The 23,627-nt window shown below is 52.1% G+C and overlaps 1 long non-coding RNA gene across 2 annotated transcripts in view; it reads right to left on the reverse strand.

Moving 5' to 3' along the window:
* Window positions 1–9,224: 9,224 nt before the first annotated feature.
* Window positions 9,225–23,627, reverse strand: part of LOC119955870 — a 95,720-nt gene continuing 81,317 nt past the window's right edge. Inside the window, exons 2-3 of one of the 2 annotated variants that reach the window (XR_005458549.1) lie at window positions 14,502–14,945; window positions 9,225–9,318 (exon numbers count right to left, since the gene is read on the reverse strand). This is a non-coding gene — a long non-coding RNA (uncharacterized LOC119955870). Of the gene's footprint in view, window positions 9,322–14,501; window positions 14,946–23,627 lie in introns of both variants that reach the window. The other variant, XR_005458550.1, reaches the window with a different exon arrangement.

Below are 23,627 nucleotides of genomic sequence, written 5' to 3' on the forward strand. Positions count from 1 at the left end.
CCGTCTGGATTCCTCGCTCACAAATTTACATTCAGGCGCTGAGCCTGCCTGAACGTTGCATTGTCCATTTTTCCCATCATGCTTTGCGACCTTCCCATTTTTCCCGTTTATGCTCTGTGACCTTCCCTGTTCCTTATAGTAAGTGGCCATCCCAGATATTAATTTCATTGGATCAACATGTAATCTATAATCGTTACGAGTAGATTGTGTCCAGCCGGGATGGGCTGAGTAACTGTATTCTGTGGAGAAGTGCATGGTGAGCCCCCCCCCCCCCCCCCCCCCCCCCCCCCCATACCATTTGACATTTGGAACAAACTCAAATGTCAAGTGATTCTTTTGGACTTATCAAGGCTAACATACCTTTATTAGCCAAGGCATAGAATATACATAGAAACATAGAAGATAGGAGCAGGAGGCCTTTTGGCCCTTCGAGCCTGCTCCGCCATTCATCACGATCATGGCTGATCATCCAACTCAATAGCCTAATCCCGCTTTCTCCCCATAGCCTTTGATCCCATTCTCCCAAAGTGCTATACCCAGCCGCCTCTTGAATATATTCAATGTTTTAGCACCAACTACTTCCTGTGGTAATGAATTCCACAGGCTCGCCACTCTTTGGCTGAAGAAATGTCTCCTCTGTCCAAAATGGTTTACCCTGAATCCTCAGACTGTGATCCCTGGTTCTGGCCACACCCATCATTGGGAACATCTTCCCTGTATCTACCCTGTGTAGTCCTGTTAGAATTTTATACGTCTCTATGAGATCCCTCCTCATTCTTCTGAACTCCAGCGAGAACAATACCAACCTAGTCAATCTCTCCTCATATCACAGTCCCGCCATCCCTGGAATCAGTCTGGTAAACCTTTGCTGCACTCCCTCGAGAGCAAGAACATCCTTCCTCAGAGAAGGAGACCAACACTGCACACAATACTCCAGCTGTGGCCTCACCAGGACCCTGTATAATTGCAACAACACCTCCCTGCTTCTGTACTCGAAACCTCTCTCAATAAAGGCCAACATACCATTCGCCTTCTTTACCGCCTGCTGCACCTGCATGAGACTGGTGCACAAGGACACCCAGGTCCTGCTCCACACCCAGGTCCCACTGCACACTCCCCTCTCCCAATTTACAACCATTCAGGTAGTAATCTGCCTGCCTGTTTTTGCTTCCAAAGTGAATAACCTCACACTTATCTAAATTATACTGCGTCTGCCATTGGTTTGCCCACTTGCCCAATGTAGCCATCTAAGATGGACACTGGGCTACAAAATGGAGAACTGCTAAGGCTGCAGGGAAAAACAGTCTTAGCAAGGACAAGCAGTTTGCAGAAGACTAATTTGCATTCTGCACGTACAGAAACCAGTTTTGGCCAGGTGCAGAGTCCCAGCCAAAGGTGTAAATGGCAACAGTTCTACATAGTAATGAGGTACTCCAGATCCAGACCCCACACAATAGAAACATTTAAGTATCAATGGATACTTTTGAGTAGACGCCCAGACAGAATGGCACCACAGTATCCAACACAAAGAACCATAGGGATCGCTCCACCCATCGAGGAACGACCCTCAGATTGGGGGGTTTAAAAGATATCGATTGGGAAAGGCCCAATCGATACATGGCAGGTAAAAGGACCGCCCCAAGGGGGCACGGACTTCTAGGACCTATAAAAGTAGACCCCGCACGTGGTTCGGTCTGCTTTGCTCCGGCTCAGGTCTGTTGCTTGCAGACTCCGGCCCAGACTTGTTACATCGCATCCTGACTCCAGTTTCATCACCGGCCGTTGAGCCATCAGCCATCGAACTGTAAGTGCCAATACAACGATCGCTACGTGATCCAGACCTTGCTAGATCCTGACAACTTTAAGTACCTGAGAGTTGCAGACCAAGAACGGGACGAAGGCCTTGTCCCCTGACCCTGCCTGTTCCTGTCTAGATAAGTATTTTAGTTGTTTAGTATTAGAAGTAAGTTAGTCTCTTTAGCGTATGCATGTGTATTTATTATATTTGTTATAATAAATATCAATCGTTTGGACTTACTAATCGGTGTACAGATTTATTACTTTGAACCTGACCTTGATATACTTGTGACGGTGTCTAAATACGGCACCTGGCGACTCCTGGGCATAATTACATACACAGAGCCATAGTAGTGTTAAGCACACGGCCTTTAAACGGAGGCGTGTTAATATACTCCAGTAAAACGAGCAACACCAACCTGTCCAGATTTTGCTGTAGGATCCCTGTATCCTCGTCACAATTCACCCTCCCACCCAATTTGGTATCATCTGCAAACTTTGAGATGTTACATTTTGTTCCCTCATCCAAATCATTAATATAGATTGTGAATAGCTGGGGTCCCAGCACCGATCCCTGTGGTACCCTGGCCACTGTTCCTCTGGCCTAAGCCGGGTGCCCGAAGTTAAGTACAGGTTGTCATAGTTGTTCAGTGTAGTTTAACTAGTAGTGTTTATGTTGCATGTGTAAGTTAATCTTGTGTGTAAATAAAGTACCCTTGATCTTGAACTAACTAACTGGTTCTTTGGCGCTTTGATCGATAGCCGGTTGAACCTTGTGGTGATATCATTTGATACCTGGCGACTCTAAAAGCAATATAGTATCGATATCTACATAAAGAAGGGCAACATTATTGACTGCCATACTTATAGCAGGTAAAGAAACCCAACAATGAACACTTGGTGTCAGTGTTCCCTCGTGAGAGGGGCAGTGTGGGTTTAGAAATCAGGGAGAAGGATTGTAATAAAAAAGATTAAATAAATTTAGAGGAACCAATCTTTTTTCCAATTCAGGGGCAATTTAGCACGGCCAATTCACCTACCCTGCACATCTTTGGGCTGTGGGTGCGAAACCCACGCAGACACGGGGAGAATGTTCAAACTCCACAACGGACAGTGACCCAGGGCCGGGATCGAACCTGGGACGAAGGGGTGCTTTTCTGACTGGAAGCCTGAATCCGCAGCCAGGGTCCCAGGTTCGATTCCCCGCTGGGTCACTGTCTGTGTGGAGTGTGCAAGTTCTCCCCATGTCTGCGGGGGTTTCCTCCGGGTGCTCCGGTTTCCTCCGACAGTCCAAAGACGTGCAGGTTAGGTGGATTGGCCATGCTAAATTGGCCTCAGTCTCCAAAAAGATTAGGAGGGGTCATTGGGTTACGGGGATAGGGTGGAAGTGAGGGCTTAAAGTAGGTCGGTGTTGACTCGATGGGCCGAGTGGCCTCCTTCTGCACTGTATGTTCTATGCCCAGTGCTGTCCCACAGTGTTGGGGCTGTTTGTGGTTCTTATAAATGATTTAGATATGTATGTAGGCGGGTTGATCAAATTGGTGGGGTGGTAAACAGTGAGGAGGATAGCCTTCGATTCCAGGAGGATATACACGGGCTGGTCAGATGGGCTGATCAGTGGCAAATGCAGTTCAATCGGATAAGTGTGAGGTGATGCACTCTGGCAGGACAAACAAGGCGCGGGAATACATGATAAACAGCAGGGCCCTGGGAAGCACCGAGATTCAGAGGGACCTTGGTGTGCACGTACCCCAGTCCGTTAAGGTAACAGAGCGGGGCAGCACGGTGGCCTAGTGGTTAGCACAACCGCCTCACGGCGCTGAGGTCCCAGGTTCGATCCCGGCTCTGGGTCACTGTCCGTGTGGAGTTTGCACATTCTCCCCGTGTCTGCGTGGGTTTCGCCCCCACAACCCAAAAATGTGCAAAGTAGGTGGATTGGCCAGGCTAAATTGCCCCTTAATTGGAAAAAATAATTGGGTAATCTAAAGTTATAAAAAAAAAAGGTAGCAGAGCAGGCAAATCCAGTGGTTAAGAAGGCCGATGGTACACTTGCTTTTATTAGCCGAGGCAGAGAGTTTAAGAGCAGGGAGGTTACGCAAGAACTCAATAAAACGTTGGTCGAGCCACAGCTCGAGTATTGTGCGCAGTTCTGGAATCCACATTATTGGAGGGATGTGGAGAGGGCGCAGAGGAGATTTACCAGGATGTTGCCTGGGCTGGAGAGTTTTAGTTATGAGGAGAGATTGGATAGACTGGGATTTCCTTGGAGCAGAGGAGACTGAGGAGGGGGTGTGTGTGGGGGGGGGGGGGGGGGGGGGGGGGCATGTTTTAGACGTATAAAATTATGATGTGCAACCTGGGCCAGACAAGGCCCAGGTGCTGGGAAATGGGATTGGAATAGCCAGGTGGTTGTTTCTGGCTGGCGCAGAATCGATGGGCCGAGGGGCCTTTTCTGTGCTGTCGGACTCTACGATGATGGGCGAGGTTCCCTGGCTTCACCGTGCTGGGATTCTCGATGGCGCAAGGGAGCAAGCCATAGGCCGGGATCCCGCTCCTTTCCCATTGGATCCACCCCACTCCGCCGGGAAAACCGCAACGAAGGTGCGTTGTCGCGAGACCATCGATCCCGACGGTGTGATCTGCCAGATCCCGCCCTATAACTCTGATTATTATTCTTAATTATTATGACTTCATTATTGCTGTTAATAAGATCATTATTCATTGTCGCCATTCATCTAATTATTATTAATCGTATTATTCTTTTTATTACATTGTTATCAGTTATTAGAACATGGAACATACAGTGCAGAAGGAGGCCATTTGGCCCATCGAGTCTGCACCGACCCACTTATCCCCTCACTTCCACCCTATCCCCAGAACCCAATAACCCCATCTAACCTTTTTGGTCACTAAGGAGCAATTTATCCCGACCAATCCACCTGACCTGCACATCTTTGGGCTGTGGGAGGAAACTTTCGAGCACCCGGAGGAAACCCACGCACACACGGGGAGAACGTGCAGACTCCGTACAGAGAGTGACCCAGCAGGGAATCGAACATGGGACCCTGGCGCTGTGAAGCCACAGTGCTAACCACTGCGCTGCCCAAACTCTTATTAATATTCTGATCATTATCACCGATTTGTCTCGAGTTGTGTTCAGAGCCTGGGAGTCGGAGGTCAGGAGGGGGCGTTGCAAGTGGCGGATGTCTGAGAATCCAATTCCATTCATGGTGGGGTCATGGGCCAAAGGTCGCGGTCAGAGGTTGGCGTCGGTCTCCACCGCGTTGGGTTATGGTGGCGGGGGAGGACTCCCCTGAAGTTACAGACCGAGGGCTGGCACAGATCCATCTCTCGGAGCCATTACGGTACAGAAGAAGGCCGTTCTGGCCATCAAGGAAAATGCCGGCTCTCCAGTAGAGCAATGCAGTTGAACATCCCCAATCTCGCTCCCTCTTTCTCCCCCCTCTCTCTCTCTCTCTCCCCCCCTCCCTCTTTCTCTCTGCACACTCATTATCCTCATTTTTGAAATTATCCACACCAACAACCTCCCTTTCCCCCCACCCCCTCCCTTCCCCAGAAGCTGACATCTGTGTCCCTTCTAGACCTTGTACCATCAGCTGAGAGGAACAGCATTCTCTTGTCTACCGTCTCCAAACCTCTCCCAATCGTCTCCACCTGGAATACTGTGAACAGTTATGGTCCCTGTATCTAAGGAAAGATATCCCGGCTTTGGAGGCAGTCCAGAGAAGGTTCACTTGATCCCTGGAATGGGGGGATTTTGTTAGGAGGAGGGGTTGAGTAGGTCGGGGCCTGTACTCATTGGGAGTTTAGAAGAATGAGAGGCGACCTTATTGAGACAGAGAGGATTCCGGGTGGGATTGACAGGGTCGACGCTAAGACGATGTTTCCTCTTGTGGGAGAGTCTGGGACCAGAGGGACAGAATCTCAGAGTCAGGGGGGCGCCATTTGAGACAGAGATGATTGTGTTGTGATTCACTGACTGACCACCGGGAATCTCATTAGTATATAAGTGAATGTTAGAGTCGGGTGACTGCAGACTGACTGGAGAGCTGGAAGAGAGAGGTTGCTTGTGCATGTTAATACTGTTATTCATCTGTTGTTTTGTATACAGTTGACACACGGTTAATGTTAATGAATCGTTTGTAGCTTTAGCTCCAAGTGTTCTTGTAATATAAATCAGGCCATCTGACAAGGTCATTACATGGTACTAGGGATTGGATGGTATTAAACACAAAGAACAAAAAAACTATCTGCCTGCGACGAGATATTTGGACATAATATGCTTGCTGTTTTTGTATATGTACACACATTTATATATATATTTGTTAAACCAGTTTAAAACATTTTAAAGAAAAAAATAATACTGTTAGATTCACAGCCTAATGATATCATTTGTAAATATACTGACGATAATGTATTAATTTATTCATTCAAAGGAAAGGGATGTGGTGATGTCATGGTTGTGTTGTAATTCATCGACTGACCACAAAACGTTAAAGCATAATAATAATCGCTTATTGTCATAAGTAGGTTTCAGATGGGAGTATAAGTAGGTTTCAATGAAGTTACTGTGAAAAGCCCCAAGTCGCCACATTCCGGCACCTGTTCGGGGAGGCAGGGACCAGAATTGAACCCGCGCTGCTGCCTTGTTCTGCATTATAAGCCTGCTGTTTAGCCCACTGTGCTAAGCCAGCCCCATTAATAATACCCTTTTATTGTCTACTGTGAAAAGCCCCCAGTCACCACCTTCCTGTTCGGCTAAGCTGGTACGGGAATTGAACCCGGGTTGCTGGCCTTGATCTGTATCACAAAACAGCTGTCTAGCTCACTGAGCTAGACCAGCCCTGCATTCACTTATATACGAATGAGACTCCTAGTGGTCAGTCAGTGAATTACAACACAACCATGATATCATGACAGAGATGAGGAGGAATTTCTTCCCTCAGAGGGGAGTGAATCTGTGGAATTCTTTACCACAGAGAGCTGTAGGGGCCGGGTCGTTGAGTATGTTCAAGGCTCCAACTCATCTGTAAATCTGCCTCCCTACCCTTTCATGAACGCTCACATGCTTCAAAAAGTAGGGTGACATTTCCCCCTTGCCCCTCTGCCCCCACAAACTTCTCCCTCCGCTCCTATCTCTCTCTCTCTCTCTCTCTCTACCCTCCCTACTCCTCAACCAGATTGCTCCCTTTACCTTCGATATCGTCATCCTTCCTCATCTAACCACGGCCATGGGGGGGGGGGGGCCTTGACGGAATGGGAAGGAGGGATAGAATCCTGACACTCAAAGTTGGCGAGTCTGCTCTGGGCCAGGCGAGCGGCCCCAGCTCCCAAAGAAGTGGACAATGTAGCAGAAAATAATTTATTAATGTCGAGTTACAAAGTTGGAGAATGAAAAATAAAGCTCTGCGGCATTTCAAAATGGCGGCAGGTGGGTGCAGAGTCCCGACTGAGTGGCTCCCGGAGCGCGGGGCGCTTCCCCCTCCTGCCCCGTCTCCACCTGTTCACTGTATCCCCAAGCTGGACCAGCTCAAACTCAGTGAGGTCCCTGTCAGGGTCATGGCCTCTTGTTGGCATGTTCGTTGCCTCTTTTACGCTGCAAGCGGCCCTGCCTCATGAACTTGTTGAAGAGGAAAGCCTTGGAGAACATGTCCTGGTTGATTTCCGTGTAGACCTCCTGAATGTCTTCAGCCCGGCCCCAGGCCTTCCCCTTGCTGTGCCCCCCGGTGCATAATGAGCCCGAGGCCTCGCCCTCCTCCACGCTGGAGCGAGCCGCCACAACTTTGAAGCCCTCATCCGGCCTGCCGGCGCTCAGCAGCTCGGGGCCGAGGAGGACGTCGCCGCTCACTGGCTCCTCCACTCCCACCTCCCCGAGCCGGGCCATCTGGGCCTCAGTATCTGTGTCCTCCTCGAAGTCGGATGGGCCCTCCTCCGGCATGTAGAAACTCCCGTGGCTGAAATCCTCACTCAGGCAAGGGGAGGAAGCGCACAGCGCGTGGCAGGAGCCACCATCTTGGGATTCAGCCAGTAGGTCACTGGAGCCGTCACCTTGGGTATCGGGCAACAGGTCAATACCGCTGCCATCGTGAGTGTCTGCCAGCAGGCCACTACAGCTACCATCTTGAGTGTATGCCAACTGGCCACTAAAACCGCCATCTTGTATTCCTGCTGTCATGCCATCAGAGCCCCCATCTTGGATGTCCACCATTACATCATTCGAGCTGCCATCTTGGGTGTCCACCATGACATCACCCAAGCCGCCATCTTTGGTATCCGTCCTTGCATCAATCATGCCACCATCTTGGGTGTCTGCAATTACACCACAGGAGCCACCATCTTGATTGTCTGCCATTACTTCACTCAATCCGCCATCTTTTGTGTCTGACATTACATCAATCATGTCGCCATCTTTGGCGTCTGAAGTTATTCCACTGGGGCCACCTTCTTGATTGTCCGCCATTACATCACTCAATTCGCCATCCTGGTTGTCTGCCATTATATCACTCAAGGCACCGCCATCTTGTGTGTACGCCACTATGTCATTCAAGCTGCCATCTTGGATTTCGGCCATAATGTCACTCAAGCTGCCATCTTGTGTGTCGGAAATTATGTCACTCAATCCGCCATCTTGTGTGTCGGAAATGATGTCACTAAATCCGCCTTTGTGTGTGTCGGCCATTTTGTCACTCAATCTGCCATCTTGTGTGTCGGCCATTTTGTCACTCAAGCTGCCATCTTGTGTGTCGGCCATTATGTCACTCAAGCTGCCATCTTGTGTGTCGGCCATTATGTCACTCAAGCTGCCATCTTGTGTGTCGGCCATTATGTCACTCAAGCTGCCATCTTGTGTGTCGGCCATTATGTCACTCAAGCTGCCATCTTGTGAATCCGCCATTATGTCACTCAAGCTGCCATCTTGTGAGTCGGCCATTATGTCACTCAAGCTGCCATCTTGTGAGTCGGCCATTATGTCACTGAAGCTGCCATCTTGTGAATCCGCCATTATGTCACTCAAGCTGCCATCCTGTGAGTCCGCCATTACATCACTTGAGCCCGAGGCGGGGGAGGGGGTACGGATTGCTGCCTTCAGGCAGGATGTCCGGCGCTTGGAGGTCGGCGGCCCTGCCCGCAGCTCCTCGGTACGAGTGGGCCAGGCTGGGCCCCGGGCCTCCAGGCCCAGGGTGAAGGTCACTCGGCTGGAGGCGGCCCTGGTGACCTTGCGGTGCTCGCCAGTCCCCACGGCGGTCGGTGGCCCGCTTTCCCCCGGCGTCTCGGAGGGCTGATCCAGGGGTGACCCCGAGCCACCTGCAAACCTCTCGCCCTGCGTCCCAGGGAGGGGGCCGGGGCTCAGCATGGTGGGCATTCCTGAGGACAGCATGGCCAACGCGAGGACGCTGAGCCTTCGTCCTCCTTCCTCGTGCTCTGACTCAGCCGGAGTTGGGCTGGCCGTTCCGGCCTGTGGCGTCCTCTGCAAACCGATCTCCTGTGGTGGTGTCACAGCTGCTGGTGACAGTGAGAAAAAAAGAACCATCAACATTTTCCATTAGTAGATGCTGGATATATACCAGCCCCACTGCGTTACTGTTTACATAGGATAAATAGCACATTCAGATTAACTACTCTCTGCTGCTGTTCATTCCTCACTCAGTCCTCCGCCCGTCCTTCCTCATTTCAATCTACCACAGTATCCATTCTATTGATTTCCCCTCGTGTTTATCGAGCTCTTCCTCTTCCCCCACCTTAAACATATCGACACAAATCTCCCCACTCCCCGTGGGAGCGAGTCCCACATTCTCCCCACTCCCCGTGGGAGCGAGTCCCACATTCTCCCCACTCCCCGTGGGAGCGAGTCCCACATTCTCCCCACTCCCCGTGGGAGCGAGCCCCACATTCTCCCCACTCCCCGTGGGAGCGAGCCCCACATTCTCCCCACTCCCCGTGGGAGCGAGCTCCACATTCTCCCCACTCCCCGTGGGAGCGAGTCCCACATTCTCCCCACTTCCCGTGGGAGCGAGCCCCACATTCTCCCCACTCCCCGTGGGAGCGAGCCCCACATTCTCCCCACTCCCCCCCACATTCTCCCCACTCCCCGTGGGAGCTAGTCCCACATTCTCCCCACTCCCCGTGGTAGCGACTCCCACATTCTCCCCGCTCCCCGTGGGAGCGAGTCCCACATTCTCCCCACTCCCCGTGGGAGCGAGTCCCACATTCTCCCCACTCCCCATGGGAGTGACTCCCACATTCTCCCCACTCCCCATGGGAGCGAGTTCCACATTACATGTGCACACACTTACATACACACACTCTCACACGTTCACTTACACACACACACTCCTGCACCCACGCACACACACTCACAAACACACCCAAACGCTCACACACACTCCCATATGCACGTGCACGCACACTCACAAACACACACACACATATCCACAGACACATTCATGCATGCACACTTGTACACACATACACACACTCACTCAAACACACACTGACACACTCAAACACTTGCTCACTCGCGCACACTCTCCAAATCGCAAACACAAACACTCCTACACCCGTGCACATACACAAACACAGTCTCACATGCACAAACTCACACACACAAGAACTCACTCACAAACTCACTTACACACTCACCAGCACTCGCACACACACTCTCGTTCGTAAAAAAAAGGACACGGACACACTCACTCACATACAGAAACACACAAACACTCCTGCATGCAGACACATGCATGCACACTCACAAAGACTCACACACACTGATGCACCCTGATACACACAAACATGCACACACACACATACACACACGAACACTCAAACAGTCACACGCACACCCAAAACACAAACACTTGCGCACACACTCAGAAAAACACACTCACGCACACACATACCCATTTTCACATCACAAACACAGACACAGATACACACACGCACTCATGCATGCACGTATACGAACACATTCGTAACTACACACATATTCGCACACACTTGTGTTCACACATGCACACTCACACACGCAGTCACACAAACATTCTTTTTTTTTTAACAGTACAGCACAGAACAGGCCCTTCGGCCCTCGATGTTGTGCCGAGCAATGATCACCCTACTCAAACCCACGTATCCACCCTATACCCGTAACCCAACAACCCCCCTTAACCTTACTTTTTAGGACACTACGGCCAATTTAGAACGGCCAATCCACCTAACCCGCACATCTTTGGACTGTGGGAGGAAACCGGAGCACCCGGAGGAAACCCACGCAGACACGGGGAGGACGTGCAGACTCCACACAGACAGTGACCCAGCCGGGAACGAACCTGGGACCCTGGAGCTGTGAAGCATTTATGCTAACCACTATGCTACCGTGCTGCCCCATACACATACACTCACAAATGTACACATACTCACATACGCTTCACAGATACACACACACTCACATATGCACACTCAAAAACACACACTCACTCACAGACACACTCTCATGCTCACTCACCACCACACACACTCACTCATGCACAGGCACATACAAATGCGCACACACATACTCGCAAACACACACAAACACTCACCAATACTCACACGCACACACATGTTCTCTCACAGACACAAACGCATGCACACCTGCTTACACACACACTCTCACACATTCACAACACACACAAACTTACATACACACTCACAAGGGCACACACATTATATCATATACATGAAATGAAAATCGCTTATTGTCACGAGTAGTCTTCAATGAAGTTACTGTGAAAAGCCCCTAGTCGCCACATTCCGGCGCCTGTCCGGGGAGGCTGGTACGGGAATCGAACCGTGCTGCTGGCCTGCTTGGTCTGCTTTATAAGCCAGCGATTTAGCCTTGTGAGCTAAACCAGCCCCCTTCATTCACAACATTCACAAACATATGCACATATGCACACTCAGAGAAATACTCACACTCAAACACACTCACACACAACAATCTCACGCAGATTCAAAAACATTTTTAAATTTTGAGTACCCAATTGATTTTTTCCAATGAAGGGGCAATTTAGCGTGGTCAATCCACCCACCCTGCACATCTTTTTGGGTTGTGGGGGTGAGACCCACGCAGGCACGGGGAGAATGTGCAAACTCCCCACGGAACCCAGGTGCTCGGCGACATGAGGCTGCCGTGCTAACCACTGCGCCACCGTGCTGCCCTAATCTCACCCAGACTCACGCATTCTGTCACGCACACACACATCAAACACATGCACTGTCAAACACACCCAGAGACACATCTCACACACATAACAATATAATGTAGACTCACGCGTTGTCACACACATACACACACACACGTTGTCACACACATACACACACACACATTGTCACACACATACACACACACATTGTCACACATATTGTCACACACATACACACACACATTGTCACACACATTGTCACACACATACACACACACACGTTGTCACACACATACACATACACACACACACATTGTCACACATATTGTCACACACATACACACACACATTGTCACACACATACACACACACATTGTCACACACATACACACACACATTGTCACACACATTGTCACACGCATACACACTCACACATTGTCACACACAGACACACGCACATTGTCACACACACTCACACATTGTCACACACAGACACACGCACATTGTCACACACACTCACACATTGTCTCACACACACAGACACACACTCATTGTCACACACACACACACACACAGACACACACACATTGTCACACACACACACACAGACACACGCACATTGTCACACACACTCACACATTGTCACACACAGACACACACATTGTCACGCACATACACAGACACACACATTGTCACACACACACACACATTGTCACACACATACACTTTTTTTTATTTTTTTAAATTTAGATTACCCAATTATTTTTTCCAATTAAGGGGCAATTTAGCGTGGCCAATCAACCTACTCTGCACATTTTTTGGGTTGTGGGGGCGAAACCCACGCAGACACGGGGAGAATGTGCAAACTCCACACGGACAGTGACCCAGAGCCGGGATCGAACCTGGGACCTCAGCGCCGTGAGGCGGTTGTGCTAACCACTAGGCCACCGTGCTGCCCGTCACACACATACACTCACACATTGTCACACACATACACACTCACACATTGTCACACACACTCACACATTGTCACACACATACACACGCATTGTCACACACATACACACACACATTGTCACACACACTCACACATTGTCACACACACACAGACACACATTGTCACACACACTCACACATTGTCACACACATACACACGCATTGTCACACACATACACACACAGACACACACATTGTCACACACATAAACACACACACACATTGTCACACATATACACACTCACACATTGTCACACACGTATACACACTCACACATTGTCACACACATACACTCTCACACGCATACACACTCACATTGTCATACACACACAGACACACTGACAAACACACATACCACACTCAAACATTGTCACACATGCACACACTCTTACACATTCAAACACACAAAAACAAAACACAAAAACAAAAACAAACAGTCCAAAGATGTGCGGGTTAGGTGGAATGGCTATGCTAAAAATTGCCCTTAGTGTCCTAAAAAATAAGGTTAAATGGGGGGGGGTTGTTGGGTTACTGGTATAGGGTGGATACGTTGACTTGAGTAGGGTGATCATTGTTCGGCACAACATCGAGGGCCGAAGGGCCTGTTCTGTGTTCTTCTATAACACTCAGACATTCACACACACTTACGCTCTCACATACACACTCAGTGACACACACTCAAATATATTCACACACACATTGTTGCTCACACAGCAATACACACATTCAAACAGACACACACACACTCTCTCTTCCTTCATAGAATCATAGAATTTACAGTGCAGAAGGAGGCCATTCGGCCCATCAAGTCTGCACCGGCTCTTGGAAAGAGCACCCGACCCAAGCCCACACCTCCACCCCATCCCCGTAACCTAATAAGCCCACCTAACCTAAGGGCAATTTAGCACGGCCAATCCACCTGACCCGCACGTCTTTGGACTGTGGGGGGAAACCGGAGCGCCCGGAGGAAACCCACGCACAGACACGGGGAGAACGTGAAGACTCCGTACAGACAGTGACCCAAGCCGGGAATCGAACCTGGGACCCTGGAGCTGTGAAGCAACTGTGCTAACCGCTGTGCTACCGTGCCTCCTCCGTGTGCACATGCACACATGTTCCAACTCACAAACGTGCACTTAAATACACACACACACACCCACAGATACTATATCCACACACACACTTACAAACACATTTTCACACACGCATACATGTCTGCTTGTGACACTAATAAAGATTCTGAAATAATTATGCTCTCACACACTCACCAACACTCTTACACACATACTCACGTTCACACTCTCATTCATTCGCTCGCACACACTCAAACACACACAGAGTATACGTGACCCGCAAAATGGTTCGCACGGAATATTTATCCTGGGCCCCTCTTCCTCTCCCCCCCCCCCCCCCCCCCCCCCCCCCCCCCCCCCCCCCCCCCCCCCCCATGAAGGGTTGGATGTTTGGGGATGGGGTAGGTCTTGGGGTGGTCCGAGGTGGCGGACTTACCAAAGCTGGCCGCACAGGGCTGCCGGGGTCCTTCGTCCAGCAGGAGGCTCCTTAGTCGACTGCATCGCTCGCCGGGGCTGCCCTCCCTCAGTAGCCAGCTGGCGGAAGGTTCCGGCGCCTCGCTGGGCTCCGTCAGCTCCTGGATGCGCCGCAGCGCTCGCCGGCCCTTGTCGTAAAGCAGGCGGGCAGGCAGGGCGCCGTGGGGCGGGGAGCCCCTGCTGGCCTGTGGCAGTCGGAAGAGCCTCTCGTAGGCCCCCGGGCCACCCCGCCGGGCGCACCCCGGCCAGCCCGCCCCAGCGGCCCCTCGCAGGCTGAAGGCCGCCGGGTGGAGACAGCCCTCGACTTGCAAGGTGGGGAAGAGCGCCGGGAAGAGACTGAACGCTCCGTCGGGGCCCCCGGAATCGTCCGCCCTCTGGCATTCCTCTCCAGCCTCTCCGCTCTCGCCTGCAGAGTCAGGAAGCAAAAAAAACAAGAATGAGTCACTTTCGGCCGCACCGGCTGAATATTGCTGAAAAGCGGGAAAGGTGCTGCTGAATCTTTCCACATGGCACTCATCAGGACAAACAATTTTGCGCCGCCGTTACCCAACGGCTGCGCGGGGATACCCATTTTCCACCAACGGGAAGCCTCCATCGGTTCAAAAGGACGTTGCTGCCAACCACGCCAGCCCAGCAACGCCATGCAAGGATCTCGGTGCCAGTGTTTAAATGCCAGGGGACCCGACAATCGACCGATTAAAACAAGATGGCAGCCCCCCCCCCTTTTGGTTGTCCGTAATGGGGTGGGGGGGGGGGGGGGGTTTGGGCAGAGTATTTAAACCAGCCCATGCCCGCAAAATAAAAAAACAAAGCAAAATGCCTGGTGTTAGAACGTGATTCTGCCATGAGGCAGCACCTGCCGAACAACCCTGAGTGCGCTACGCCAACACCGATGAAAGACAATCGGTCGAGCACGTGACTGTGGCACGTTTATGTGTGCCTCGAGGTGATGTACATTCGCACGCAGGGGACCCGTCCTCTGCAAACACACATGCAAATAGTGTCCCAGGTCTGTGGGGCGGGGGGGAGGAGGGGGCGGGGGGGGGCTTGGGGGAACCTATAGATCTCCGTTGTGTCTCCATGGCAACACCACAGCCCACCAGAGTTGGCTTTCTTTTAATAGTCTTTATTGTCACAAGTAATCTTAAATTACAATGAAGTTACTGTGAAAATCCCCTCGTCGCCACATTCCGGCGCCTGTTCGGGTACACAGAGGGAGAATTCACAATGTCCAATTCACCTAACAGCTCGTCTTTCGGGGCTTGTGGGAGGAAACTGGAGGGAAACCCACGCAGACACGGGGCGAACGTGCAGACTCCGCCCAGACGGTGACTGTGGCGAATTATAAATACTAATAATCCACACTGTGTTGTACAACATGTGTTGAGCCTGTATATTGTATTGGGTCACGTGTAGTTGCGTGGCTCTACCCATAGGGGGAGATGAGGAGCTTGTACTGGGCTCCACCCATGGCACCTCCCCTTAACCGGAAGTATAAAGGTTGATGCTGAGAGCCTGCCTGCCAGTTCATCTGGAGTTCATCTCGTCACAGGCAGGCTCTGATGTAAGACGATTAAAACCACTGTTCACTTCTAACCACGTGTCGCGTGAATTGATGGTCTCATCAATTTAATCGTCTTAAGAAACAGGAAGGAACGACTATGGAATCAGCCCTCAAACCTGATCGACTGGAACTCGACCCACAGGATGCAGAGGCGAAATAAATCTTTTCACACTGGCTCCGATGTTTTAAGGCCTACCTGGCTGAAGCAAGCACCCCAGAAACGACGGAGGAGCAGAAACTCAGCCTACTGCACGCAAGGGTGAGCCATCGTATCTACTCAGTTAAATTGTACCAGCTCATATACAGAGGCCCTGGCCCTACTCGACAGAATGCACGTGAGGCCCGTCAATGAGGTCTACGCCTGCCACGTTTTTACTACTCGCCGCCAGCACCCCACAGAAGCGCTAGAAGAATTTCTAAGAGACTTAAAAGCCTTATCCCGGGACTGTAATTACCAGGCTGTAAATGCTGCTGAACACAGGGAACTTGCTGTCCGCGATGTCTTTGTTGCAGGCCTCGGATCCAACTACGTGCGCCAGCGACTGCTTGAGAAGGGGGCCCAAAATTTAGAAGACACTGTTGAACTCGCTACAACTATGGAGGCCTTGTTTCGCAGCCTCACCTCGTTCCCCGCGGACTCCGCGACCCCGTCATTGGATTGGATTGGATTTGTTTATTGTCACGTGTACCGAGGTACAGTGAAAAGTATTTTTCTGCAAGCAGCTCAACAGATCATACAGTACATGGGAAGAAAAGGGAATTAAACAAAGTTCAAGAAAATACATGAGAATACATAATAGGGCAACACAATATATACAATGTACTACATAAGCATTGGCATCGGATGAAGCAGACATGGGTGTAGTGTTAATGAGGTCAGTCCATAAGAGGGTCATTTAGGAGTCTGGTAACAGCGGGGAAGAAGCTGTTTTTGAGTCTGTTCGTCCGTGTTCTCAGACTTCTGTATCTCCTGCCCGATGGAAGAAGTTGGAAAAGTGAGTAAGCCGGGTGGGAGGGATCCTTGATTATGCTGCCCGCTTTCCCCAGGCAGCGGGAGGTGTAGATGGAGTCCATGGATGGGAGGCAGGTTCGTGTGATGGACTGGGCGGTATTCACGACTCTCAGAAGTTCCTTGCGGTCCTGGGCCGAGCAGTTGCCATACCAGGCTGTGATGCAGCCCAATAGGATGCTCTCTATAGTGCATCTGTAAAAGTTGGTAAGGGTTAATGTGGACATGCCGAATTTCCTTCGTTTCCTGAGGAAGTAAAGGCGCTGTTGTGCTTTCTTGGTGATAGCGTCGACATGAGTGGACCAGGATAGATTTTTGGTGATGTGCACCCCTAGGAATTTGAAACTGCTAACCATCTCTACCTCGGCTCCGTTGATGCTGACAGGGGTGTGTACAGTACTTTGCTTCCTGAAGTCGATGACCAGCTCTTTAGTTTTGCTGGCATTGAGGGAGAGATTGTTGTCGCTGCACCACTCCACTAGGTTCTCTATCTCCCTCCTGTATTCGGACTCGTCGTTATTCGTGATCCGGCCCACTATGGTCGTATCGTCAGCAAACTTGTAGATGGAGTTGGAACCAAGTTTTGCCACGCAGTCGTGTGTGTACAGGGAGTAGAGTAGGGGCCCCCGGCCAGCGACTCCCCCAGGCCTGCGCCGCGCGGCCACCCAGCCACTATGCTGCCACTTTTGTGGCCAGCCCCAGCACCCGCGGCAGCACTGCCCGGCCAGCAACGCGACCTGCAGAGTGTGTCTGGCGAAGAAAGCCCCAGCCTCTAACCCTCCCGCGGCTCAAAGCACTCGTTCTCTGAATTCGCAGGCCCACAGGCCCCGTAACGCCGCGGCCTGTACTCCGACTCCGCCCCCACCCACCACGTGCAACCCATGGGGGCCGGCATCTTGGCGGACCCCCACCACGCGGCCGAACTACGTGCGACTCATGGGGGCCGCCATCTTGGACGCCATCTTCCTCACCACCCGCCACGTGCGAATCACGGGGGCGGCCATCTTGGGCTCCATCCTCTCCACACTCAGAAAATCTGATCGAAGACTGCGACCTCAGCCGGCATTCACCACGGGGCCACCCCAGCACAGCGGACCGAGCCGCCGACTACCTGCAACTCGGCGCAGCCACGTTGGACCAGTCGTGTCAAAAACACCTCCGCAACTCAATGACGACCGTTCAAGTCAACGGGTACAGTACACTGTGCCTCTTCGACTCCGGATCGAACACCCAGATCTGGTAAGACGCTGTTCGCTCCCTGTTTTTCCTCCCTTGCTTTGGGCTCCCACTCTGTTCACCTCCAAGGGCGCGACCCTAACGATCCAAGGCGCTAGTTACTCTAATTGTCAACTATACGTCCTGCCCGAACTCTGCGCCCTACTCTTACTGGGACACGACTTCCAGTGTAACCTCAAAGGTCTCACCCTCAGCTTCGGCGGACCCCTACCCCCACTCACCATCAGCAGCCTAGCCACACTGTGAATCTCTCTCCCCCCCCCCCCCCCCCCCCCCCCCCCCCCCCACTCTTTTCCAATCTCACTCCGGACTGTAAACCCGTAGCCACCCGCAGCAGGCGATACAGCCTACAGGACAGGGTATTTATCAGAACCGAGGTCCGGAGGCTCCTACGTGAGGAGATCATAGAGGCCAGTAACAGCCCCTGGGGAGCTCAGGTGGTGGTCGTCAAGACCGGGGAAAAATTCCGCATGGTCGTGGACTCTAGTCAGATCATTAATCGGTTTACGCTCCTCGATGCGTACCCCCTCCCCAGGATTGCAGACATGGTGAATCAGATCGCCCAGTATCGGATTTTCTCCACGGTGGATCTGAAGTCTGCATACCACCAGCTCCCAATCCGCCCAGAGGGCCGCCACTACACGGCATTCGAGGCCGATGGCCGCCTCTTCCATTTCCTCCGGGTTCCCTTCGTCGTCACGAACAGAGTCTCGGTGTTCCAACGAGCAATGGACCGAATGGTGGACCAGTACGGGCTGCGGGCCACGTTTCCGTACTTGGATACCGTCACCATCTGCGGCTATGACCAGCAGGACCACGACGCCAACCTCCATCGATTTCTCCAGACGGCCCAGAAACTCAACCTCATTTACAACATGGAGAAATGCGTTTTCCGCACGACCAGGCTAGCCATCCTCGGCTATGTCGTGGGAAACGGAGTCCTGGGCCCCGACCCGGACCGTATGTGCCCCCTCTTAGAACTCCGTCTCCCTCATTGTCCCAGGGCCCTCAAAAGCTGCCTGGGATTCTTTTCATACTATGCCCAGTGGGTCCCTCAATATGCGGACAAAGCCCGCCCACTATTTAAGGCCACACTTTTCCCCCTGTCGGCTGAGTCTCGCCAGGCCTTCACCTGCATCAAGGAGGACATCGCCAAGGCTGCCATGCGGGCGGTGGATGAATCCGTCCCTTTTCAGGTAGAGAGCGACGCCTCAGAGGTAGCTCTTGCAGCCACACTAAATCAGGCAGGGAGACCAGTCGCATTTTTCTCCCGAACCCTCTCCGCTTCGGAACTTCGACACTCCTCGGTCGAAAAGGAAGCACAAGCCATTGTGGAAGCTATACGTCACTGGAGGCAATACCTCGCAGGTAGGAGGTTCACCCTCATAACCGACCAAAGATCGGTTGCCTTCATGTTTGACAACTCGCAAAGGGGCAAAATTAAAAATGATAAAATTCTGAGGTGGAGGATCGAACTCTCCACCTACAGTTACGATATGTATCGACCGGGGAAGCTCAACGAGCCCCCGGATGCCCTGTCCCGCGGCACGTGCGCCAGCGCACAGAGCGACCGCTTAAAAGCCATCCACAATGACCTCTGCCACCCGGGGGTCATCCGGCTCACCCACTACATTAAAGCCCGAAATCTGCCTTTCTCCACTGAGGAGGTAAAAGCCATCACCAGGGATTGCCCGATCTGTGCAGAGTGCAAACCGCACTTCTACAGACCAGACAGGGCCCACCTGGTCAAGGCTTCTAGGCCCTTTGAGCGCCTCACTATCGATTTCAAAGGGCCACTCCCCTCCACTAACCGGAATGTGTACTTCCTGAATGTCATCGACGAGTTCTCCCGATTCCCTTTTGCTATCCCGTGCCCCGATATGACCTCCCACACAGTCATTAGGGCCCTGCATAGTATCTTCACCCTGTTTGGTTTCCCCAGCTATGTGCACAGCGACCGGGGTTCGTCCTTTATGAGTGACGAGCTGCGTCACTACCTGCTCGACAAGGGCATCGCCTCGAGCAGGACTACCAGCTACAACCCAGGGGGAACGGGCAGGTGGAGAGGGAGAATGAGATGGTCTGGAAGACCGTCCTACTGACCCTCCGGTCCAGGAATCTCCCGGTTTCCCATTGGCAGGAAGTCTTCCCCGACGCGCTCCACGCTATTAGGTCCCTCTTATGTACTGCTACCAACCAGACCCCTCACGAGCGGCTCTTTATTTTTTCCAGGGGCACTACCATGGGGGCTTCGCTCCCAACATGGTTGAAGACACCGGGCCTAGTACTCCTCCGGAAGCACGTCAGGGCGCACAAAACTGACCCACTCGTAGAAAAAGTGCTTCTACTACACTCGAACCCCCAGTACACCTTCATAGAGTACCCTGACGGCCGTCAGGACACCGTATCCCTCCGGGATCTAGCGCCTGCTGGATCAAACCCCACCACTACCACCGCCGAGGTACCCCTCACACTACATCCCGCCCAACTCGCAGCGCCCCACGCCCCCGCACCTACCAGTTCGCTACACATGTTCCGCGCACCCACACCAGCAAGCTTCCAGCGCCCCCACTCCCCAGTCGAACCAGACGGGTACGAAGCTCGGACAGAATCACCCCCGGAGTCCGCCATCGTACCCCAACCGACCGTTATCGTCCAGCCACCAGAAGGGGCTGCAACCCCGGTGCTCCGCCGATCACCATGGACAACTCGACCACTGGACAGGCTCAATCTGTAAACCATCACCCCCGCCGGACTTGATTTTTTTACAGGGGGTGAATGTGGTGAATTATAAATACTAATAATCCACACTGTATTGTACAACATGTGTTGAGCCTGTATATTGTATTGGATCATGTGTAGTTGCGCGGCTCTACCCATAGGGGGAGATGAGGAGCTTGTACTGGGCTCCACCCTTGGCTCCGCCCATGGCTCCACCCATGGCTCCTCCCCTTAACCGGAAGTATAAAGGTTGATGCTGAGAGCCTGCCTGCCAGTTCATCTGGAGTTCATCTCGTCACAGGCAGGCTCTGTTGTAAGACGATTAAAACCACTGTTCACTTCTGACCACGTGTCGCGTGAATTGATGGTCTCATCAGTGACCCAAGCCGGGAATCGAACCTGGGACCCTGGCGCTGTGAAGCCACAGTGCTAACCACTGTGCTACCATGCTGCCCGGCTTGCCGTCCGAACAGCGCCCCATACCTCCTGTGGCATAAATTGTTGTACACCCTTTGTAATTTGGCATTCTTGTCTTTGTCCATATATGTGCGATGCAAAAAAGCTTTGGCCAATATGTCCTTTCCTTTTCCCCCCCAAAAAAAGCTGAAACTTTTTCTTTTGCTTGTGCCAAACTGGGTTTTGATTGGATCAGCTTTTTTCTCTATTCATTCATGGCGATGTGGGCGTCCCTGACTAGGCCCAGCATTCACATCCCGTCCCCAGTTGCCTCTTGAGAAGATGGTGGTGGGCAATGTGGGCGATGCCTGCTGCAGGGGGATGGGCGGGCTGAATGTGGGGCGCTGCCGCAGGGAGCGGAGCGCCGGACGCCGCCGCATCCCCACGTCGGCGCTGCTAAGCACCGGGTGGCGCTGGTGGAGAACAAAGATGGCGGAAGGCAACGCGATGGGCCAGTCTGCATTTGGTGGCACCTCCTTCCCCAGAAGATGTCTCACACGGCCATTCAGCCCCTCGAGCTCGCTCCGCCATTCAATACCATCGTGGCTGACCTCTTCTCGGCCCCAACTCCATCTTTCCCGCCCGTTCCCCACAACCCTTCAACCCCTCATGGGTTACAAATCTGCCCATCTCCTCCTTAAATTTACTCAATATCCCGGCATCCACCACACTCTGGGATAGTGAATGCCACAGATTCATGACGCTGTGAGAGAAATAATTTCTCCTCATCTCTATTTAAATCTGCTCCCCCCTTATCCTAAAACTATGATCTCTCGTTCTAGATTGCGCCACCACAGCAAGTCTCCGCTCCCCGTCTACTCTGTCAATGCCTTTTATCATCTTCTACACCTCAATTAGATCGCCTCTAATTCTTTCAAACTGGAGAGAGTTTAGGCCTAAACTGCTCAATCTCTCTTCATAAGAAAAACCCTTCCTGAGATTCATGCCCAAGGACACCCAGATCCCTCTGCACTGATGCACTCTCAAGTTTACATATTGAAAGATGAAATGAAAATCGCATATTGTCATGAGTAGGCTTCAATGAAGTTACTGTGAAAAGCCCCTAGTCGCCACATTCACGGCGCCTGTCCGGGGAGGCTGGTACGGGAATCGAACCGTGCTGCTGGCCTGCCTTGGTCTGCTTTCAAAGCCAGCAGATATAGCCCAGTGAGCTAAACCAGCCCCTTTCCGTTTTTAACAACCAAAATGGATCCACCTCAAGGGTCCGGTCGAAGATCCCCTCCCCCATCAGCCTCTCCAGCATCCTCGTGGCGGCCTCCACTCCCTCGATGCCCTCGTGCTACCCGACGTTCCTCAGGTTCTGTCTCTGGAGCGATTCTCCAGGTCCTCCATCTTCTCTCTCAGCCTCTTCTGGCCGTCCACCACCATCCCCCCAACTCCGCCTCCAGCGAGGGCCTCTGCTCCTCGTGCTTCCCCCGCCGCCTCCTCCACCTTCTGTGTTGCCAGGCCCTGAGCCTCCAGCCTCTGCCCCACTTCCTCAATCGCCGCCCTGAGCGGCTCCACCACCGTAGCCGGGTCCTCTGAGGCCTCCGTCCTCTGCTGCAGAAATTTGCTGTTCAAAACCTTCACCAGCTGCTCCGTCGACCACTGGGTGGGCAGCCCAGCCCCCTTGCCCTCCGCCATCTTCACCTGTGGCACAAGAAACCTGGTCCAGCTGCTCTCTCGTTCTCGTCCACTAATCCACACACCAGCCTCATCTGAGGAGTATAACCTTCCCTGGGCACTCACGCACTTTCCACACTCAATAAAAATCCCGTACGGCTGGGGAAGGACCAACAAAACCCACCTTGAGCGGGAGCCACCAAATGTGCGACCACTCACTCCATGACCACCACCAGAAGTCTTTGCTTCACTCTCCTAACCTATCGAACCCCGTTTGTAAGGTTCTTATATCCTCATTGCAACTTACAGTCCAACCGATATTAGTGTCAACTGCAAATTTAGCTATAGACCCTTCTATCCCTGTATCCAAGTCATTAATATAGATTGTAAATAGCTGGGGCCCATGAACCCTGTGGCACCCCACTAGTTACATGTTGCCAACCAGAAAAAGACTCATTTATCCCAACTCTCTGCCTTCT

This window comes from Scyliorhinus canicula, chromosome 21 (assembly GCF_902713615.1).
Source record: "Scyliorhinus canicula chromosome 21, sScyCan1.1, whole genome shotgun sequence".
In the NCBI taxonomy this organism is placed as follows: domain Eukaryota; kingdom Metazoa; phylum Chordata; class Chondrichthyes; order Carcharhiniformes; family Scyliorhinidae; genus Scyliorhinus; species Scyliorhinus canicula.